General features: G+C 36.2%; 1 long non-coding RNA gene and 4 other non-coding genes across 5 annotated transcripts in view; all 5 read left to right on the forward strand.

Annotated features, from left to right (window-relative positions):
• Window positions 1-12,427, forward strand: part of LOC128640843 (uncharacterized) — an 86,937-nt gene that overhangs the window by 11,654 nt on the left and 62,856 nt on the right. The window contains exons 8-13 of the long non-coding RNA XR_008399402.1: window positions 260-309; window positions 573-626; window positions 3,369-3,395; window positions 3,651-3,684; window positions 4,028-4,063; window positions 4,583-4,623. This is a non-coding gene — a long non-coding RNA (uncharacterized LOC128640843). The remainder of the gene's footprint in view (window positions 1-259; window positions 310-572; window positions 627-3,368; window positions 3,396-3,650; window positions 3,685-4,027; window positions 4,064-4,582; window positions 4,624-12,427) is intronic.
• Window positions 442-503, forward strand: LOC128641530 (small nucleolar RNA SNORD78). The gene has a single exon (XR_008399548.1). It is a non-coding gene; the product is annotated as a small nucleolar RNA SNORD78 (small nucleolar RNA).
• Window positions 1,377-1,452, forward strand: LOC128641503 (small nucleolar RNA SNORD47). The gene has a single exon (XR_008399529.1). It is a non-coding gene; the product is annotated as a small nucleolar RNA SNORD47 (small nucleolar RNA).
• On the forward strand, window positions 3,503-3,583 carry LOC128641483 (small nucleolar RNA SNORD79). The gene has a single exon (XR_008399512.1). It is a non-coding gene; the product is annotated as a small nucleolar RNA SNORD79 (small nucleolar RNA).
• On the forward strand, window positions 4,128-4,192 carry LOC128641534 (small nucleolar RNA SNORD75). Its single transcript, XR_008399552.1, has one exon. It is a non-coding gene; the product is annotated as a small nucleolar RNA SNORD75 (small nucleolar RNA).

Consider the following 12,427-nt stretch of genomic DNA (forward strand, 5'->3'; position numbering starts at 1 on the left):
CTGACAATTCAGCTGTTACCAAAACCTGGGTTTCCAATATGGCCCCAGTAACAGATGTAAATTCTATAATACATGGAAGATCATTCTGCCCTCATGGCTTTCTTTTAAAGATTAACCTTATGTGATGACAAATACAGACTTGGCTTTTCCATGGAGGTCTGTAATTAGCTCTATCTGACTTTGGTTAGTGTTTCTATGTTGGAGATCCATCTCAGTTCTTCACTAGAATTAACATTAAATTTGTGTTTCTTTAAATTAGCTGCAGTATGGATTCTAGAAGAGCAGAAGTGACTTCAGCACAGAATTAAGGTAAATACCTAGCACCATCTTAGCCTCAGTATAATACACAGGGTGTTAAAGGGACATTAAAATGAAAGCTGACATACCATGTAGTTTAATCAGTGGCTCCCTATGTATGAAGCATTGTGTGCATATACTGGGTTGTGATGATGCTACAAATGTCTGACCTGAAATATTTGTGTGGACATCTCTTAACTGACTGACCCTGAGCAAAGAGCTTCTGTTGTACTTGATGTTATTCAGTCATTAACCCATTTATCCTTTTGTTGTAGGTTCTGCTGTTTTAGACTGGGAAAACTGCAGTGCACAAACCATGCTAGATTAAGGTACTTTAATTTGTTTTGTTTTTTTAAATAGAATGCAGTGATAATAGACTCTAAAAAGACCAGTCTTAATGCTTTCATTATTCAGAGCATGAAGTTTAACTTTCCCAGTTAGACTGCAGCATTTTATAAGGGAATCCTAGTTCATGCACACTTTGAGGAATCAGTTGCTACTGAGCATGTGCAAGGTCAGTGTTGATCACATGATAGTGGCCAGCAAATGAGAAAATAACATTTGCATTACCTTATGTACTTGATTCTGCCATTCTACTGTAGTTAATAGTACTGTAACCTTGTCAGAATGGCTACACATTTTCTGACAACCTTAATGTACATTCTATACCACCATTGAATTGTGTTGAATCTAGCATTAATCTGACCAGATAGGCAAAAAATAGCACTGTGGCTGAAGGATGCCTTTGTTCAATGACTTTAAAAGGACACTGAACCCAATGTTTTTTTCTTTCATGATTCAGAGAGCATGCAACTTTCTAATTTACTCCTATTAAATTTTCTTCATTCTCTTGGTATCTTTATTTGAAATGTAAGTTTAGATGCTGTCCAGAGTCTGAACCAGAAATAGATTAGATTACTTTTTCAAACAAATGGCAAGAGAACAAAGAAATTGATAATAGAAGTAAATTAGAGTTGCTTAAAATTGCGTGCTCTCTAAATCACAAAAGAAAAAATTTGTGTTAAATTAGGCAATAATGGTTATACCTGTGAAATAGGAGGATGCTTCATATGGCTGGTTACCAGTGATGAAAATGATTCTGCCATATGATTACAGCTGATTATGCTCTATACCGTTCCACTTTTTTCTGAGGTAATTGGCCAAAGCATGTTCTAAAGGTGTAGGTTTGTGACACTAAAGGGACATTAACTTTATATCCCTGCAGTCTAACCTAGGTTCCAAAATTGGTAACACCCAGGACAGTATATTCCAGAATATTTATGGTTTCAAAAGGGATAATCCCTTTACCTCAAATGCATCTATGCCTCTGCAGATTGCCCCTTATTTGCATTTTAGCCAATTGGTGACCTCTAATAACTTTACAAATGTAATATCTATATGGCACACATGAACTAACACCCTCTAGCTGTGAACCTGTCAAATTCATTCACAAGACCTGGCCTTTAAGGGCTTAGAAATTGGCATATGAGCCTACCTAGGTATAGTTTTCAACTAAAGTAAACTAGAGTTGTTAATGAGATTCCCTATCTAAATCATGAAAGTTTAATTTTACTAGACCATCTCTTTAACCACATTTCATGGACTGACTTTGAAAATGCTGTCCAATTAGAAACCTCCTTGAAATTAATAAACATAAAAGCTCTGCTATGTACATTCATTTTGCCCCTTTTCTTGTAATTCCATTTGTAATAGGAACTGATAAGCTCCAATTTCAGAATGGAAGTGCAGAACAGTTATATTGCCCAGTTATTGGCTGCACACTAGTCGCCTATTTACAAGTGTTCCTAATTGGCCACAGCCGAAAAGGTAGCCTAAGTTACACAACTTTTTTTTTTTAGTAGTTAAACTAATGAAACTTAGACTCAAAATATATCTGAGAACATGTAGATGTATAATTTAGCATTTAAGTGTTTAAATGGACAGTTTACACCATATAACTGCATGTAATACACTATAATAAAGAATTATATGCACAGATGCTCTAAAAATTCTGTTAAACTTAGAATCTCCCAGTTAAGCACTTATGACTGGAACACCCACTGAAATCAGAAACTCCCCTTCCTCTGTATAAAGAGCAAGCTGGAGTAGGTATACATCAGCATTTCAAAACTTGGTTAGACTGAAAATCAACAATACACATTTTACAAAAACATTTATGCAAAGAAAAAAATAATGTCCCTTTGAATCACTATCAATGGCTTCGAAGTTATGCATCTGTCTGCTTCTCTAGCATCTTGGCAAGGATCTAAATACCAATCAAAATGCTAGTTGGGTGGGTATGTTAAAATCAGTCATTTACTTTCTTTGGAGCACTAAAGTGTCCCTGCATTTGTTAAATCTTAGGTGAAACTAATATTGTGTCATAGCTTTTTAACAAACGTCATTCCCCAAAATACCTTGCTTCTAGACTGCTTACAGATTTAGCAAGCATCAACCTATATGCTTTGTACTGAGTTTCTTAAAATTTCCATCATGCAAAGACCAATCTTGAGGCTTGTAAACGCAGAGTTCTGTATAAATCCAGGGAGGGACTTATTTTTAATTTGTCTTAAAGGGACAGTCTAGGCCAAAATAAACTGTCATGATTCAGAGCATGTAATTTTAAACACTTTTCCAATTTACTTTTATCACCAACTTTGCTTTGGTCTCTTGGTATTAGTTGAAAGCTTAACCTAGGAGGTTCATATGCTAATTTCTTAGACCTTGAAGGCCACCTTTTCAGAATGCATTTTAACAGTTTTTCACCAATAGAGGGTGTTAGTTCACATATTTCATATAGATAACTTGGTTATCTGGGATCAGGCACTGATTGGCTAGACTGCAAGGCTGTCAAAAGAACTGAAAGGGGCAGTCTGCAGAGGCTTAGATACAAGATGATCAGAGGTTAAAAGTATATTATAACTTGGTTATGCAAAACTGCGGAATGGGTAATAAAGGGGATATCTTTTAAAACAATAACAATTCTGGTGTAGACTGTCCCTTTAAATTACATAATTTCATATTACTAACTGCTTAACTATGACCTAATTGTGCTTTATTTTGCATTGCAGGCCGGTGACTGGTCATGGATCTTATAGGTCAGTACCAATATAGGCAAAATTAACCATTAAATAAAAAGGGGGTGGACACTTCAACTCGGTTTCTTATTTGGCATGCTACTAATGGAAATGCAATCTGCCTGATGTACTGAATATGATGACTTTATTGATGATCAATGGGAATCTCTCTGAATAAGAGTGAGTGAACTCTTCATACTGACTTAGTACATGTAGGGCTTATAATTGACTTCCAATTATTATTTCATGTTTTAATGAGTGCCTTTTTCTCTCTAGGGCATAACTTGCAGAAGATGCTGGAAACATTAAGGTTAGTTTTTACCTAAGGCATAAACATAAGGCTCTGCTTCCCTGAACTTAAAAAATTGGCAAACTGCTAGCAATTTAGGCTGGAATATCCCTTTTAAACTACAATGGGCACAAGTGCATTTTAACTTTGAATAAAGGCATTTTTTTGCAATATGTTACCCAATTATACAAGTAGGATGTGACTAAAATAAAATGATGTTGGTAGGGACATCTGAGTAAATTACATGCTGTTTACCAACATCTCTGATTCCTTTAACAAAAGACTTGCTGGCCTTGCTAAGTGTGTAATTTGATAGATACTCATTCTGAATCTTTTTTTTTTTTTTATATATATTTTTTCCTAGGTGTGGAGTTAAAACAAACCTTCCATGATTGATCAGGTAAGGCATATAAATAGTTTCTTTATTGGGTATAGCACTTGGAAACCTAGTTTAGATTAGATCAAGCCAATGATGTTCTTAAGAGTAGTGGACAGAAAATATTTCTGACAACTTTTGCTGACTGAGGCTTTAAAGTGATTGTAAAGTTTAATGAATGAAAGTGCCCCAGTCTGATTTTTAGATACCAGGCACTTCATTAAACTTAACAAAAACACATACTTTTGAGTTATGGAAAAACGCTGATCCGCAACTCCTGCATTCTTTAGCAGATCATTGACGGAGGATCACTGTTATGTTAACCTTAACGCAAAGGTATTTAAAAAAAAACGTCTTTGAAGTTTATTGAATGAAAGTGCCCCTGGTTTTTTAAATACTAGTTTTAGATAACCAGCCCTTCATTAAAGATTTAAATTCACTTTAACTGTAGCCCTAATTTCCAAACTAGCATGAAACTGTTTTTTGTTAACTGATGTAATGCTTTATACAGTGACTAACTAGATCTTTATTTCTGATCTGTAGTTGCTTGGCTCTACTGAAGAAACTCCTGAAGGCTCATAAAGGTACATTTGCATATCTCAAATTGCAGCCATAAAGTTTACACTTGTGCAACAAATTCTGAATGCATAGAAAGATTACAATGTGACTGCTAGTGGAGCTGTGCTAGAAAGTGCTAAAGATGTCAGGCACTCAACTATATGCAAATAGGCTGCTTGTACACCTTTGTGTGCCTTTAGCTGCCATATACAAGCTAAGTGAATGTAGAATATTGGAAATAGTGCAGATAAATACAAATCTGATGTCTAGTACATCACTGGCAGTTTAATATTTTACTTTACTCGCAGACTAGAAGCCCTTTAAGAATAAGTTATGGGGCCAATTTTTGTTTAAAAATTTTAGCTCACAGTAAACGCAGTCAATTAACTGTACTAATTATATAATCTCTGGTTTCTGCATAATGCAGTTTAGCAATCATTGCTGCACTCCAGTTAAATGGCCATTATAGTGAATTCAGCCCTCTTAAAGGCAGGGATAGGCACGGACCAAGGCTGTGGCGGACATTTTCCAAAGTACAAACGATAGTGAAGGACACCAAGGTACATCAAAAAACACTCTCTTTACAGAGAGGGTAGTGGATACATGGTGAAATAGCCATCCAGCAGAAGTGGTAGAGACAGTGAAGTAGTTTAAACATGCATGAGATAGGCATAAGGTTATGCTAGATATAAGATAAGGCCAGGAACTAATGAAAGTATTCAGAAAATTGGGCAGACTAGATAGGCAGAATGGTTCCTATCTGCCGACATATTCTATGTTTCTATAAGTCAGGAGAGCGACACTTTGCTGTCAAATGGGCTGCACATTAGAACCCCTGATCGAGTTCCACAAGTACAAATTACTCATCTAATCAAGTTTAAATAACATTTATATAAAGACTTCTTGTAGTATTACCTTTTATTATTTTTGGTTATATTGAGAATCTGCAACTCCTGACCAAACCCACCCACCTTGATGTTAATTGCATGATCATCACTTACTTTGTTACGTAAGGTTTGTCAGAGTAGGCAGCGGTCTTCTACACACAGACACAAACACCACGCTGCCGCACAGATCAAGGAATTGGGATAGGTCACTTCAGGCAGCTTACTTCCCTCACTTTCCCGCTACTAAGTGTGGCACTGCTTGGGTCAAGGAGGAGTGAGGACCAGCATTCATCTGTCCTATGTCTCCCTCCCCTCCACAAAAAGGGTGGCGGACACTGCAAGGACCAGTCACGGACACCAGTGTCCGTGTACGGACACCTTGCCTATCCCTGCTTAAATGGCTCAAAAGTACTGCTCAGGACCGTCCAATCCACTATCATTAAATTATCACTTATTTTAAAAAAAACCTAGATACAAAACATTAGAAAGTTAAAAAGCAACTGGTGAGTCAGGACCCACCATCAAAATACCCTACAGTATTGCCATATAGAAATTTACAGCATAGGTAAAGCACAACTAGGGTAATTATCCCCATTACTGTGACATAAATGGGTTGGAAAGTTCCTCAATGACAGACTCTCAAATACGCTGCACTGAAGCAATAAAGGGATTGGCAGACTACTTGCCATTCCATGCCACCCCACTGCAATTGCTTAAATCTGGGTATCCCTGTTCTATTCTCCATTAAAGTGTAAAATCGCCCCTAAATCCTGTGCAAATTAAGTCCATAAAATACACTGAACTCACCAGGACAAGCCTGCATGTTTCACAACATAGCTTTGTCAAAGATTTTCAGGATACCTAAACTGGAGTATGGGTGTAATCCTGAAAATCTGACCTGTTGGTGCAGGGATTTTCAATTCAATTTCTAATAAGAACTTAGATGTTACCAGTGTGGTGTAGCAATGTACTATTTGTATGTAAAGTTACTTTAAAGGTCAGCAATGGTGACCTATGTGAGCTGTAATGTAGAACTGTTTTGGAATAGATCTGAATTAACTATTGTGCACTTTTTCTTTCCAGGCATTATACTTTGAGAAAGGCGAGTATCTTCCTCTTGCTATCTAAGACTAATCAGAGGTTCCAAACTGTGCTAACCTGCATAACTTCATTTAGAACTAATTCCGCCAGTGACTGTAGCAAATATATTGGGGACTTATGATGACAATTACTTTGAACTCTCTCACTGAGAATCAGATGAAACTAAAAGTACTGATCCAGCCCCCATGTATTAACAAATCTGTACAAAAAGCTGACCTTAAGACTCTTACTAAAACCTTGTTTAATCCACAGTGAGTTGATTTCCAGTGCGTGTGAAGATCCAATACTAGTTCCTGTGAAGCAGATGCATAGAACAACCTGACACGACTTGTTGCTTAAACATGTTCTGAAACTTTAAATAAAATTGACTTCTGAAACGGTTATACCTGTGTATATGGTGGTTATACTTCACATTCGTAAAAATTTGTACAGATGAAGTAATTACTCGGAAATTCTCCTTGTATGTATCAATATTATAGCTATAGATTACAAAATGAATAGCGAGCTGCTACTTTAGTGTATTGTATATTAACAGCTGTCTTGGTTGGTTGAACCCAAAATCGTTAATGTCCATAGAAATGGGCGGAGCCTGTAGGAAAAGCATTAATCTTTACATTAAAGGAGTAGGAAAGGCTAAATGAAACTTGCATGATTCAGAGCAAATATTAACACTTTTAATACAATTATTTTCAAATGTGTTTCCTTTAATTGAAAATGAATACACGCATATCCTACACTAATGGGAGCTATCTGCTGATTGGTGCATGCACATGTCTCGAACTTAGCTAATTGGCTAAGCACATCTTGCTTTTTCTTCAGCAAAGAGTAACAAGATTATAGATGAAAATAACATTTTAGTGTTTCCTGTCCCTTTAAAGGACCAGTCAACACATTAGATTTGCATAATCAACAAATGCAAGATAAGACAATGCAATAGCACTTAGTCTGAACTTCAAATGAGTAGTAGATTTTTTTTTTATAACAAATTTCGAATTTATGTATGTTTCCACTCCCCTTGCACCATGTGATAGCAATCAGCCAATCACAAATGCATATACGTATAGTCTGTGAATTCTTGCACATGCTCAGTAGGATCTGGTGACTCAAATTGTAAATATAAAAGACTGCACTTATTTTTTTTATTTATGGAAGTAAATTGGAAAGTTTAAAATTACATGCTGTATCTGAATCATGAAAATTGAATTTAACCTGAGTGTCCCTTTAAGGCCTCTGTAACAAGTATTGACAAATGACAAAGAGCATATTGTACGATCACTTAACTTGATTGCTGCGTCATTTGAAGTACATTGGAAACTTAAACTGTATGCTAGGTTTGGGTCCATTTTGACTTTTTTTTTTTTTTAAACTCAAGGGCAGTCTTTCAACTCCTGGCCTCAAGATACTAATTGGCCAGATTTTCATGACCTCTGAAATAAACAAATGAAATCAGCTGGTGGGTGAGAAGTTTGGTGTAATCATGGTTACTGCTTAGCTGATTACTTTGTCTGCACTCAGATATGAAAATTGTACTATGTGGACTTGAGATGAAAAATATTGCTATAAGGTGCCATGGAAGAGCATTGTAAGGGGAGGAAGGTGGGGTCGGGCTTATATTAGTGTTCAGATATCTTTTGAAACCTCGTCTAGCCTAATTAGGTAGCCTTACCCGATACCAGAATTATAAATTCTAGAGCAGTTCAGAATAAACCCGTAGCATTAAACAATTACACAATATAGCTAGTTAGCAGTTGGGCTATATCTAGTATGAGCCAAAAACTGATGAGAGCCTTACTAAAATTTGACAATTTGATGCCATTAATTATTAACACTGATTAATCTTGAACTATCGTGATTCAATACCACAAAGATCTGTAGGGGTAAGCCAGGTGTAGGAATTGGTATGCAATAAACTCTTTAGTGTCCCTTTGGCTGGGTCAAATTATCTGAGTAGTTCTGTGTTCCAATGTCCAGTCCTAGTCTTGTGTGGCACACCAGGGCATTTCCTGAGACCAGGTTTTTATTTTTCCTAAGATAGGGAGAGTCCACGGTTTCTTCAATTACTGTTGGGAATACCACTCCTGGCCAGCAGGAGGCAAAGAGCAGCAAAGCTGTTAATTACTTCCCACAATCCCCAGTCATTCTCTTTGCTTTTGGTGCAAGGTGGTGGTAAAGTTTTGGTGTCTAAAGAAGATTGGATTTATTTCACTTTAAAAAAAAAAAAATATTTTAAAAGCCAGAGTAGGTTTACTCTGAACTTCACCTCAAAATTGGGTCTAGCCATACTCCACATTGGTCTCTTCAGTAGGGCAGTGGTGGCTTTAAAACAGTTAGGAACTTGAGGTGGGCCTTGCTGCGTTGCCTAACATATTTGCTGCACTAGTACAGAAAGCCAGAGTCGGTTTGCTTTTTTACTACAAGTCCATGTGAGTGGCATCCTCACTTTGTAGGCTGTCCTCACGGCTAGATGTAGATAAGTGCTGTTTGTCTGCCAGGGTGGGAGGCTTGCACTTTAAAGGGTTCCTGCAAATCAATTAGGACATATTTATACCATAGTTGGCATATTGAGACTGCTTCCCCCATTATCAGTGATGAAGGGGTTTGCTAGTTGCGTGAGGTTAATATTTGATTTGTTTCTTTATTGGAGCCTGTGAAGACTTTGAAGTTTTTAACTGTGTCACTTTATGCAACATACATGACAGGTTTGGTCATAATTTTAAGGACTTATGTTAAACTTATGAACTGAAGGCGGTTTGGGGGTGGAGCATGCAGGTGTTTGCTGCTTCACGTTGATACTATCCTGAAGGCAACCATACCCTTCCCCCTCTACGTAGTGACCCTTACCTGTGAAGGTGGTTTCGGGTCCGGATCCTAGGGGAAAGGATTCGCGTGCCGGAAGACAAAAGCTCAAAGTATCTTGCGAGCAGCAGTTGCCAATTGTGATTTGGTAAATCTCAAAGACAAGAAACCAGCCATTCACATTAAGTCCGGTGAACAGCAGAATTTGGGAACAAAGCTACACTGATCCTTGAGAGATTATAAGAGCTGTGGTCGAAGGTCAAGAGCTCTGGTACCGGCATGATTGCTTGTGAGAGGACTGTATATATCCCTCTGGCACTGAGGAGAAAGATATACAATTGTGAATTTTTGAACTGGTAACTGTGTGTAGATATCTAAAGAGTATACTGTAATTCTGCAGTGATAAGAAGTATTTATCTATCCTGTAAAATTGTACTTTCTAGCAAGCAAATAATATAAAATTTCCTAGAAAGAAGCTGGTCTTATCACACATATTCACTTAGATACGTTAGTATCAGTAATTAGAGTATAAGAATATAACTTATACACACCCACTTATATATCACTTATTTTTTTTATTTTATTTATTTTTCACATCACAAGCACAAAATACACTTTTTTTTTCCCCTCTTGTTTTTCGCTGTTTTCTCTTTTTTTTCTCTCGGCACATTATTCACAACTACATAAATAACTTTCACAGTTTTATGGATATATTTTTGACACAAACTAAAAACAAATCTCCAGCAATGGCAGCTAGGAATAGGGACAAGAAAACCAAAGGAACCAACGAGTCCATGTTAGAAGTAAATTATAAGATGTCAAATCAGACACCCAGACATTGATAAAAAAAAATCTCAGATCTTTATTCCACAATTTGATCAAGTTAAGTCACAAATATCAGGATTAACATCTGAGGTGAGGCAATTTTCAAAAAGACTTACCGAGGCGGAACAAAGGATCTCTGACATAGAAGACAACAGTATTATAAATGAGACCAGAATAACCATAATGGAACAAAGTGTAAGGGACTTACAACTCAAAGTCGATGATCTAGAAAACAGAGCCAGGAGAAATAATCTTAAAATAGGGCTTCCTGAAATAACACAGTATAGGGTTTTAAACAAATTTATATCTGTTACTCTACCTGAGATAGTGGATATTCAGGCTAAAGACATACCCTTTGCAATTGAGAGAAGTCATAGAATTGGCCCTGTAAGAGAGGACAGAAGTAATGATAGACCCAGGCCTGTAATAGCCAAATTCCTCAATTTCCAAGACAAGTTAAAATTGCTTCAATATTATAGGAAAAAGAAGGAAGTAATTATTGAGGGGGAAAAGATTCTGATATTCCAAGATTATTCTATAGAGGTATCCAACAAGCGAAGAGAGATGGCCCCGATTTGTACTCAACTGATAAAAAAAGATTAAATGCTACATTAATCTATCCCGCTAGGATCCGTATTCAAGGAACAGAGGAGATTAAAATGTTAGAGAATAGCAAAGAAGCAGAGTTGTACATGATGGGACTGAAATAACTAGAATTTAGGAAGGTTACCCTTACTAACTCAATGATTGGAAGGCTGAAATGTTTAGTAGAGAATTTTGATGTTAGGCATAATTAAAGAAAATGTGACATATTTGAGTTTTTGTTCTTGTAATAATTGTATGTTTTGTTTTTTTGTTTTTCTTCTCTTCCTCCCCCCTCTCCTGGTTTAAATTATAAAGTGAAGACAATTCATGACCGGTCAGATTAAAATCACCTCATGGAATGTGGGGGGGATTACCTCCCCCAAAAAAAGAAAAGCAATACTTAAACAATTAAAACTTTTAGGGACAGATTTAGCACTAATTCAGGAAACTCACTTAAAAAAAGAGGAATTGGAGAAGTTAAAAACTAATTGGGTGGGGACGGGGCTCGGAACTCCCTGTAAAAGTAGAAAGAGGGGTGTGGCTATTCTTATTAAGAAAAATTTACATTATATAATAAAGTCATGCTTCTTAGATTCAAATGAAAGATATATGATTCTGAATATTGAATTAGAGGGGAAAAAATTTACTATTTGTAATATATATGGCCCAAATGAATATTCTCCTAAATTTTGGATGAATTTGCAGGTTCATTTACTGAAGGAGACAGAGGGCACATTATTATTGGCGGGTGATTTTAATATGGTATGTCAAATACCAATAGATAGATTCAGACCAGGGATAATCTATAGGAAGAGTAGAAGAGATAAACTTGAAACTAACCTCCTCAAAAAAACTTATGCATAATTTAAACTTAAAAGATATATGGAGGGAAAATAATCCAGTTAGCAAAGACTATATGTGCGTGTCTAAAGCTTATAAAACTTTTTCTAGACTATATATGTTCCTGATTTCAGAAAAATTATTTGGTATCGAAGTAGAAGCTACAATAAGAGAGATAATAATTTCTGACCATGCGCCGATTACTTTAAATTTGCAAATAAACATCCGCAACTCTCAAATAAAAAGATTCTGTTTTCCCGTATACTTACTAGATGATGCAAAATTTAAAGCTTACCTAGTTGAAAAATGGCTAGAATATACAACTAATGATGAGTACTTGGATAGACCTGAAATTTTTTGGGAAGCTTCTAAAGCGGTAATGAGAGGCGAAATTATAGCATACATAAGTAGGATAAAGAATAAACAGAGGAAGAGAGAGAAGGAAATAATCAAGAGACTTACGTCAGCATATAATAGAGTCCTAAGGGAACCATCTAAAAACAATTGGAAGAGGTATGATGAAGCTAAAGAAGCTAGAGATCTATGGTTACTTAATAGTATCACGCAACGAGATCAGAGATAGCTCAAAATATTATTGGTTTGGAAATAAATCTGGAAAACTCCTTGCAAAATTAGCTAATAAATCAAGAGGACATAACTTTATAGGTTCATTAAATAAAGATGGGTTAAGATTGGGTAAAACAGAGGATATTATGAAAGTATTAGAAGAATATTATCAAAATGTGTACAGGGAAGGAACAATAAACTTATTGAATAAAGAAGAATTTTGGTCAGG

This window comes from Bombina bombina, chromosome 10, assembly GCF_027579735.1.
Source record: "Bombina bombina isolate aBomBom1 chromosome 10, aBomBom1.pri, whole genome shotgun sequence".
Lineage (NCBI taxonomy): Eukaryota > Metazoa > Chordata > Amphibia > Anura > Bombinatoridae > Bombina > Bombina bombina.